An 11738-nucleotide genomic window follows, 5' to 3' on the forward strand; every position below is an offset into this window, starting at 1 on the left:
AATTATATGCACTAACTTCTTAGCAGTAAGATCGAAATTATTTAATTGCAGTTTCAATAATACTGATAGCCTGGTCATTTTGTCAGATTGATTGCCTTCTGAATTCAGATATTAAGATCATGTGCATACACACCGACACATACACATACTCACTAACGCACGCACGGGCGGACACACACATACACGCACGCACACACACACACACGTGTAAACACTCACATATTTATGTTATATTATTTCTTACATAGTTTTCTCTTTTTCTTTCTTTCATTATCGCATTTATTCTGTTTGAAAACTGTTAAGATAAGTTATGACAGATTCTCTTCTCGTTCTTCTTTTGGGATGATTATCTTTCATTGTAAACTTTTTGTCTCTGTTGTTTATCAATATACATTTCTACGCTTAACCAGTCACGTTTTTTTCGCCTGTCTAATCTCCCAAGATTTCCGTTTTGTTTCCATGTCTCCCATTTGTCTCATAATCTTACAAATCTATTTGTATGGTTTTAATGTATCTATATCCTTACGCCACGGGGAAACAGCTCTCTTCTACTTGACGAGCACTCTATAACAAGACACACAAGCACGCACGGACAGACAGACGACAGACACACACGAGCTTTCATTTATATAAACATATATATCCATCTACCAATTATATTTATGTCTATCAATACACACACATATGTATATAAATATACATACATATATATACACATCTATATATACACATATATATATAAATACATACATACATACATATACACATCTATATATACACATATATATATAAATACATACATACATACATATACACATCTATATATACACATATATATATAAATACATACATACATACATATACACATCTATATATACACATATATATATAAATACATACATACATACATATACACATCTATATATACACATATATATATAAATACATACATACATACATATACACATCTATATATACACATATATATATAAATACATACATACATACATATACACATCTATATATACACATATATATATAAATACATACATACATACATATACACATCTATATATACACATATATATATAAATACATACATACATACATATACACATCTATATATACACATATATATATAAATACATATACACATCTATATATACACATCTATATATAAATACATATACACATCTATATATACACATCTATATATAAATACATATACACATCTATATATACACATATATATATAAATACATACATATGTACATCTATATATACACATATATATATAAATACGTGTGTGTGTGCGTGTGCGCGCGCGCGTGCGTGCGTGCGTGCGTGCGTGCGTGCGTGCGTGCGTGTGTGTGCGTGCGTGCGTGCGTGCGTGCGTGTGTGCGTGTGTAATTGAGCAAAATTGGAGGTACAAAGATGGACCACGGATGGATATTTATTTTCAATTCTTTCTATGCAACGTAGTTCTTTAGGCATGCAAATACTTCACTCTTCGTTCATCTATTCACACACGACAGAAACCCAAATACAAATCCGTTAGGACATATAATACTACTACTGGGCGGCACAATTATTACATCGCTGTGGGACTTGAAGACATATCTGTACAATTAATTATCAATCCAATACAACACGGTTGTACCACACGTATAGCACCCATTCCTCCCCCAAAATCTGATATCTATGGATAAACCAAGGTAACATGACTGGGTGATTAAGGAAGTCGCATGTTTTATCATCCCAGAGTATAACCTCTCCAGTGGTTTTATATCAGTGTCCGTCTAGTCTGTGTCCAACCAAAGGCTAACTGCAAGACAGCAGTGAAGAATTTTAATTCGGAGCTACTTTCTCCTAGATAGATTCCTTCCCCAAGGCTTTATTAATCCTAAGAGCTCCATCTACCCCTTTAACTACATCTACAAATACACACAAATCAAATAAAAGGTAAAAACACAAATACATACATACATATACATATATATATATATATATATATATATATATATATTTGACCGTTGACTGGACACTATTCAATTTTTTTTCTCCGTGTTTTTCTCCTTGTCTCCGTATTCTTTCTGTTGAAGAGCGTAGCTCGAAGCGTCAAAGACTTTCCGTATTCCCGAGCGTCATACTAATACATCCTTTTGTTATTTACACCACCTGTCCTCGTCTGTTGTTGTTTTTTTCGTATATTCTCCCATATATATATATATATAAATTATTCGTTCCCCTAAAGGATGAGAAAAAGACAACAAAAGAATATGCGTACGCTCAATATACACACATGTACTCAAGAATTAATGTTTGGACCAAACTGAAGCACCGAAAACCTTTTCCTAGACCCAAAGTCTTCAAAAAGAAGGTGTTGGTGACTTTAGTGGTGTACTGCTGGTTTCATCCTCTATAACTTCTTAAAACCCGGAAAAACTGTTACTGCAGAAACATATTGCTATTAAACGGACAAAATGAACGAAAAACCGCTACTCCTCCGTCCTAGATTAGACAACAGTAGAACGCCAATCATTCTTAATGACAATGATCGACCACACGTTTCACTAATGACGCTCCAGAAGATGAGGGAACTTGGATGTAGAGTTCTTCACCACCCAGCATATTCCGCGTACCTTTCTCCTAGCGACCACCACATTTCAAGCACCTTAATGATTTCCTACGAGAGAAAGAGTTCAAAAACGAAACCGATTCTGAAAGTGCGGTTAAAGTTCATCAGCCCCAGATCTTTATGTTAACGGAATAAACTTGTTGTAACACGCTGGAAAAAAATGTGTTTACTGTAATGGTATTTACTTTAATGAATAAAATTTCCGCATTGTTGAAATATGTTGATGAATTTCAAGTTTCAAAACGTTGCTTACTTTTTACTTAGGTTGATATAAAAGCTGTGTGTGTGGGGGGGGGGGGGTATAATTTTCTATTATCTATCTATCCATCTAAAATTTATTAATAACGGTAGAAATTGATATTAATCAATTAAAACCAGTGGTCTAGCATATTAATAAAAATCCGAAGATTAAAATTATATTACATACAAAAATAAGAGGAATGACCAGCAAAAGTGAACTCCTCTTTGCTAGAAATAGATGCCGAATCATGTAACCACGAAGAATGTTCTCAGTAAAAATTTAGCGACACAACAAACTGTAAAAGGGCAAGACAAATGAAAAAAATACTAAATAAAAAAAAATCGACAGACTACGCTGATGATCCTGCAGATATTTACTTATACTTCCTCTTATTTTTGCATCTATCGAACTATCTATCTATCTATCTACTTTTCTCCCTTTACCTATACTTCAGTATGTATACATGCTTGTGTGTTTGCGTGTCTTAATGTGTACGTGTGTCTTTCAATTATTCTTTATGACGCTTAGAGAATGCATGTTGCAAGAATTAATGACTTCCCGGAGAAGTCCTGATAATTAAATGTCGAAATACCGCATAAAACTACAAACCCCACGTCCTGCATTATGAATTTTTATAACTTCAATTGTTTTCTCATTAAAAAGAATAATTGAAAAGATAAATATATACACACATGCACAAGTACACGTATGTATATATTTATCTTTTCCATTATTCTTTGGTAAACGCACACATTAATAAACTATGGAAAATTATCCACACTCTAATTATTATTCTTTATACCCAATATATTTATCATTCAAGGATGTCCTCTTCAAAGAATGATGCGGCGGAATTAGTGCATTCCTCAATTAAGGCACCTCTCAGAATAATTTCAAAGCGAACTACACACACATCTACTGAATGAGTGAGTGAGTGAGTGAGCGAGCGTGCGAGCGTGAGTGCGTGCGTGTGTGTGTGTGTGTGTAGATATAGAAAAAAGTAATTCTCTTCCCTGGATACGTAGATTTTCACTACTTCTCTGTATCACTCGGTCTCTTTCTCACTACCATAATATCACACTCAACGAAGAACAAAAACGTGGATTGAAAACTATGGCTAAGTTTTAGGTTCCATCCTTTGAAACAGTTGGCCTGAGAGCGAAGTCTATATGAAATATAGAAGGTTACGTCCGGAGTTCATCTTGGAAGATGAAGTGGAAAAAAATAATACAGAAGCAAGATCTGTAAGTTCGGAATTTTCATCCGATAAAAAGAACTCGAGATACCGAGTTAGTCTGCAGCACAAACGTGTGCATATGGCTAAACAGAAAGCCGTAATGCTGGCCACACTCACTGGACAAGCACATCCGAAAAGAAACATTGAGAATTAAATAAAAAAAATAAAAAAACTGTCTATTTCAGTCATTCGTTCCTATAAAAAAGGAACGAGGAAAAGAATCCGATTAATTTCAATTACTGACACCGAACGAAAAGGAGCCAAAAGACGTTTCCCACTTAAAAACTGGAAAAAAAAGGGGGTGAAGTAATTATCTTCCCTGAAGTACATAGATTCTCCTTTCCTGTCTCTCCCTCACTTTGTCTACCGCTTTCACTGCCATACGATCTCATCCAACACACACACACACACACACACACACACACACACACACACACGCACGCACGCACACACACCATAAAACATCGTTTTATGTTTATTCTGACTTGTAAAGGTTTATATTTTTTCGTTAATTGACATTATATCACTGTTTAATCATACTATATACAAAAGACGCCTTGGAACTCCCTGAATTTCAAAGAGGTCGTATTCAGGGTCATTCTGAAGGTGGACATAGTCAGTGTAAAATCGCAAAAAATTTTCGGAGCCCGATTTCTACAGTTAATGTAGTGATTATGCAATTCACCAGAGAGGAGAAAGAGTCCACATGAACTCACTCAGATCAACCGGGGCCTTCTGACAAACCTTCTCTTTTTTAAGTGAAGTGTGGAGGATAATCCACGTTGCCAGGCCTATGGCGTAGCAGAACAAGTTGAAGTCAGTCGCAGAACTGTCAGGTATCTTCACAAATTTAGTTACTATGGCAGAGTAGAAAGATGGAAGCCACTTCTTTGACCATCCAACATGAATCGGAGGAAATGCTGGGCTGGTGAGATGGTGAAGGAACCACTACCATTTTGGGACATTGTCACATATTCTCTTATGGGTCCAGATTTGCTGTGTTTCCTAAGAATGGTAGAGTGTCGGACTGGAAACTCTGTGATCAAAAATTTGAAGCAATGTTCGATAAGAGCTAATGAAGTGTGATGAAAACATAAACTCAGATAAATATAGGTCCGTATTGCAGAAAGGACTCCTTCCAATCTTCTTCAGTCCTGAAATGATTAAAGAATACTATTTACGGAAGATGGGGCTCCTTGTCATACGGCTATAATGGCCCAAGATTTGTTGGATGAGAATGGCATTAAAAAGCTTCCATGGCCAAGCCAATCGCCAAATATCAATTCTATTGAACGCCTCTGGGTCACAATGGTCAGGACAGTTCATAAAAAGAACGAGAGAGCATCTTCAAAGCCAGATATTTAGAAATTAGCGCGTCAAACTTGGCAATAAATTCAGAAAGAGAATATTTGTCATCTGGTGAGTAACATGTCTAATAGGACCCTTGCATTGAAAGATATAAAGAGCATATCTACTAAATATTAGATTTTCACATTATAGGAATTAATAAATAGTTTTAATGTATAATTTCAGATTTAAATAAATTTTGATGATCATCAGGTTATATATTTACTTCTTCCATGTCTGTGTATGTATGTTTGTGTGTGTATTGGTGTGCGAGAGAGAGAGAGAGAGAGGGGGGGGTCGGGAGGGAGAGAGAGAGTGTGTTTGTATGCGCGCGTGCGTGCGTGCGTGCGTGCGCGCGCGCGTGCGTGCGTGCGTGCGTGCGTGCGTGCGTGCGTGCGTGCGTGCGTGCGTGCGTGCGTGCGTGCGTGCGTGCGTGCGTGCGTGCGTGCGTGCGTGCGTGCGTGCGTGCGTGCGTGCGTGCGTGCGTGTGTGCGTGCGTGCGTGTGTGTGTGTGTGTGTGTGTGTGTGTGAGTAGCTTTGACGACACTGCTGATATTTACTTAGCGATTGATGATGATAGTATGAAATAGTAAAGCGACATACTATTGTGAGGTTCGAACTCACATTGTAAAAATGTAACAATCACGACGCAATATCTCCATAGAGTGCCTCAGACACTCGTAAACCATTCGGTCAATTTACCAATTTACTAGCTTTAACATTAATATGAGATTGAAATCAATAACTCACCAAGTTAGTGTATATAATTCGTATGGTTAAAGCTACTTGAAATAAGCAGATCGGCTCATTACTCATATTTCATGCAGATGTACATGGGAAATATACGGAAGCCAATACAATGAATATTGTAATTATGGAAGGTCACAGGCTCCTTTGCAGTTCTTCTTAAATTGCTTTCGATATTATTGAGAACAATAAGAATGAACACACACACACACACACACACACACACACCCATATAGATACACACATGTACATACATATATATATATATATACACACACACACATACACTCACACACACATACATACACCCACACGTTGCCACACATTGATATATAAAGATGTGTGTAAGTATGTATTTGCGTATCAAAATGGCTGGTGCGAAATCTTAATATATTTCATTGAATATACACTGTATAAAATGTCTCGCTCAATTTAATTTAAAATCTGGCTTTATATAATTCCAACAAGATTTCGCATTATTGAGTTTATCCGGAGTCTATTTATTCTCGATGAATACCATGCTTAAATTTCTGATTAGAAATACCAGTCGTTCTTTGGTTTTTGCTTTTATTTGCCATACTCTGTTAGAAGGATGGTTGTATGATTTTAAAATTTTGTGTCGCAACTTTGCTGTGGCGTGTTCAAACCCCTGCCGTACTGGCTTGAACGATTTTTTTTTATCATAATGTTTGGGTGATATAGCGAAAGAAGAACCTTGTTTACATATATATATAGTGAGAGAGTTGGATAGATAAATTTGATTTGATTTGGTTGAGCCGTATTAAAGGTGTAAAACTGAGTATTAGCATTCTGGTTGATAACTGATGCAGAATTAGGAAGCCTCTATCTATGTCTTATAAGGAAATATCTTCATTTATATAGATTAAAATTAAAATCACAGATGGTAAAGATAGAGAAACGAACTCGCAATACAACGAGAAAAGTATGTTTACATATGTATGTATGTATGTATGTATGTATACATGCATACATATATATATATATATATTTAAATGTATTTGTGTGTGCATTTGTGTATACATGTATGTATGGATATGTGTATGTATGTATGGGTAGATGGATGGATATGTGTATGAATGTATAAAATGAGAAAAGCATAATTTGCAACTATAGTTCATACTTTATTGATATTCAATGACAGTTTCATTCGGATAAATAAAGCCAAATGAATAATTACTAAACAATAACCCATAATTAATATCTATTTAAGTCAAATTAATCTAAAAGTAACATATGAATACGTGCGTTCACACATATACACGGCTTGTCTGTGTGCTGAGAAGTGTGCTTCCGGAGCACATGTTTCCGGGTTCAGTCCCAATGCTGAGCACATTGGGTATGTGCCCTCTACCTTAGGCTCGGGGTGAGCAACTGAAGGACCGCTGCAAGGAGTCTGTGTATCTGAGAGGAGAATATTTTGAATGAAGTCATAATTAACTGGTCCTCCTGTATTTTCTTCTACTCAAAGCCAGGAACTTTTCAGCACTCCTACTTATGCATGTGTATACGTATGTATGTATGTTTGTATGTATGTAGCTATGACAGCTTGTCTGTGTGCTGAGAAGTGTGCTTCCGGAGCACATGTTTCCGGGTTCAGTCCCAATGCTGAGCACATTGGGTATGTGCCCTCTACCTTAGGCTCGGGGTGAGCAACTGAAGGACCGCTGCAAGGAGTCTGTGTATCTGAGAGGAGAATATTTTGAATGAAGTCATAATTAACTGGTCCTCCTGTATTTTCTTCTACTCAAAGCCAGGAACTTTTCAGCACTCCTACTTATGCATGTGTATACGTATGTATGTATGTTTGTATGTATGTAGCTATGACAGCTGTAAACTTACTGACTTTAAGGTTACCGCGAAAATCCTGTTGGAGACCCAATCTTCCGAAGTCAACAAGTATTAAAAAACTGAAGGACCGCTGTAATAAGTGTGCGAATCTGAGAGGGGAATATGCTGAATAAAATCAGAATTAACTGATCCTCCTGTATTTTGTTTTACCCAAAGACAGGAATTATTCAGTGGCCCCTCTTAGACTTATATTTGTGGGTGTGGGCGTGTTTATGTGTGTGCGTGTGTGTGTGTGTGTATTCACGAATACACGTGCGTACATACGCGCGCATGCAATTACGCACACACAAACGTATATATCTTCTGTTTATTACACAGTTTAAGATTCCGAAGAAAAATATGACCATGAACGATAAACACGAATCTGACGTCCTGCAACTGACAGTTCACATAGTTTGGTCAGCGTGTGGTAGATTAAAAATTTCGATTAGTTCCCTTTGTTTGTGAAGACGTTGCAATGAAGAAATGATTTTTTTGACAGACAATGATGACGTTTCCAATAAATTCATACTGCATACAGCCACATCAAATCATTGTAACTATTTTGGTCATATTAAATAAGTGACGAAGCAAGAATTTGTATTAATGTGTATTCGTAGTCTCTCCAATCTTTATGCATTCGCTGCCATCTACTTTGAGAGGTGGGGTATCTCTCAAGGCCTTGAACTCCGGTATTATACTGGTATTTTATTAATTAACCGCCAAAGGATGAAAGGCAAAGTTCATATTGGTGGGATATAAACTAAGACAATAAGGCATGTACAAATGCTGTAAGGACTTTGCACCTCCACTCCAGATTTGTGGCAACACCCTACTTCACCATTTTTACCATTGCTTTTTAAATAATGCGGCTTGATGGAAGAACCGTAAGCACGCCGGGCAAATGGTTAGCGGTACTACGTCGATCCTTATGTTCTGAATTCAAATTCAGCTAACATCCACTTGCCATTAATATTTTCGGGGTCGGTAAAATACTTAGTAGCTCAGTACTGGGATCGATGTAATCGACTTAGTCCCACCGCACAAATTGCTGGCCTTGTTCTAAAAATAGAAACCATTATTTCTTTCGAATATTGGTGCTAAGGTATGATTGCACAGTGAAGAAGGTAAGTCGATAGGATTGACCTCGTTAATTGACTACTAGAGAGTACGAAATGGATGGTTCTAGTTTGTCGTGGTCATACTTGTTTTTCTGCTATAGTGTTATTTTCATTTTGCCTAATTTAGACAATTTATTCACCGTACCTTGTATATGAAAATATGCTATATTTATTTTCTACCCACTTAGATTAAATTTTATTTTGTACATATTTTTAGTTTTATTATCTGTTAATTGGCAGTAACAAAGAAGTCCACAATTTTGAATTCCATATGTATTTGAAAAATCACAGGTTTTCTTATCTTTGTTTTACATATATTTATCAGGAAAAACTCAGTGATGGTACGTCTGGAGGGATTACGTCTTTTTTTTGGTGGCATATTTTTTCAATATTGTAAACAAAAAAATTATAAACATAGAAAAAAATATACATTAATCTCTATTTTTGTAAGCAATTGTAAATATATATTATGTCCGTATTTTTGTATGCTGTGTAAATTTTTGAAATATAAGCAAATGAACGAAATAACACATGTATGGAACTTCTAATTTAACGGTAAATGCTACAATAATTATTACAGAGAGACAGAATTTTACGTCTTACCTTGCAACTTCTGCGATAATTATCATCCGGTGGTAATGAATCCGTAAATATGTATTGTTTTAAAGTAAATGAATATAAAATTTTGTATTGACACTGGCCAACTCACACCTCACGCATGTCAGTCGTCCACAAAGTATATAAAACAAGCAACACACAACGAGAAGAAAGAGACCAAAATAAAATAACACATGTCAATTTTTTTTGTTTTTTTGTATAAACGTTCAATGACGGTTAACTGGAGTGTGGGGTTCGAGTAGATGCCATTCCATCTTTGTCTAACATGTATTTATAAGGAAAAACTCAGTGATGGTACGTCTGAATTATATTCAGAAATGTAATATCCACTGTACCATGTGTAAGGTCAGTGACTGGAATGTATATTCTATAACGAAAATATATTATATGTGTAATTCAAATACTTCTTTATTTTTTTTATTTTTGATGCAACATAGTCCTAATAAATTTTGTAAGGAAATCAGTTTATATCAACAATAGAAAATACTAACTGGGAACATAAATTGAATAAAAAATATCTCTATATCTTGATTTACGTATGTTTCACCGATTCAGCTTGTTATATACGATACCATGATAATCATCTTACGTATGTTTGGAAGAGATACTACACTGATTATAGACAAAAGTTCCAGTAAGCGAACTTTGGTAAAAAAAAAAAAAAAAAAAAGAAAACTAGCCAGACAATATAGGATGTGCTAGACAAAATTCTTTAACAAATCTCTAGAATATATGTTATGTCTATGCATTTGTTAAATACAATTGTTAGCTTTTTTTGCTTTTAAAATGCCATTAGTTTGGCGTGACATATTTTTGTTTTATTGAAAGGTCCTTGCGTTACTCTTTGACGAGTTTGGTAATAGCGGGACATGTATTCTGGTCATGAAGTGATGCACGTATTCATTGAACCTTTGTGGTTTTGATTTCGAATTGTGACGAAGTGTTATATACTTCGTCCAAATAGGACAATCTCTGTTGCATTGTAGTGGCTTGTGCACTCCATTGAATCTGAGAGGTACGCCAAGAATGGAAGGGTCTGCTAGAAACTGCCATATCGTAAAGGTTAACGAAGCCAGAAGAATTATGGACCATGTAAAATTTGTTTCCGTAAAGTCAACACGTCTGACTGGAAGAAGTGCATAGTTATAAGCCTTGACGACAACTCCGAATGAAACAAGAACTGGGGGAGTAATTCTTTCCCTGAAATATACTCTACTCCTGATAACAAACGAGGTCACTTCAACCACCATGCTGAGGGAGTTGTCCAGAAAAATAAAAAAAGCAGCCCCGAGTTGAGAGATGTTGAGAAAAAGAAGTCGATTGCTTATGTACCCTAGTAAAGGAGGAGTTTAAATCAGTGCAGGACTTTTTCTAGGGATCACAATACAAGTACTTATCAACCATAATCTACGATATTGATCCGAGATTGCTTTTAATTTCGTAAAATTTGACACTGAATTCGAAGATAATATTTGCAAAAACTTTGTACATTCGTCATACCGATTTTTGTATTAGTTAATTCTTATTTGTCATTTTTGCCTGATTCTTTATCATTTAGTAATAACGTGTATTTTACGTTTATAATGTTTATACAAAATACAAATGTAATCCTTTTGTATTCAATTTTTATTTAGAACAGGACACGCCATATACATCATATGAAAAGCAGTCAATTGAACGGAACGTATAACAGGAAGCAAAACTTAAAACGCCAAGTTATACAACCACTTAAGCATGCACAAAGAGAACGAAAAGAAAAGGAAATATTAAAAAGCTAAGCGAAACTTTATCAAAAAAATATATAAACTCATAATAATGTAATTCAAATACAAATAAAAAATACAGGAGTTACGCATAGCGTTATTTATAATTTTTTTTTACAAAGCAGATTTAAAACTAAATAGAAAAAATAATTAGAGAAAATGTTAACGGAAATTGAGC

General features: G+C 35.4%; 1 long non-coding RNA gene across 1 annotated transcript; it reads right to left on the reverse strand.

The window, feature by feature from the left end:
• Positions 1-2155: 2155 nt before the first annotated feature.
• On the reverse strand, positions 2156-9904 carry LOC149131534 (uncharacterized). Its single transcript, XR_016237785.1, has 2 exons — positions 9783-9904; positions 2156-2248 (listed from the first exon to the last, which is right to left on the reverse strand). It is a non-coding gene; the product is annotated as an uncharacterized LOC149131534 (long non-coding RNA).
• Between the last annotated feature and the right edge of the window lie 1834 nt (positions 9905-11738).

This window comes from Octopus bimaculoides, chromosome 21 (genome assembly GCF_046866305.1).
Source record: "Octopus bimaculoides isolate indiv1 chromosome 21, ASM4686630v1, whole genome shotgun sequence".
Lineage (NCBI taxonomy): Eukaryota > Metazoa > Mollusca > Cephalopoda > Octopoda > Octopodidae > Octopus > Octopus bimaculoides.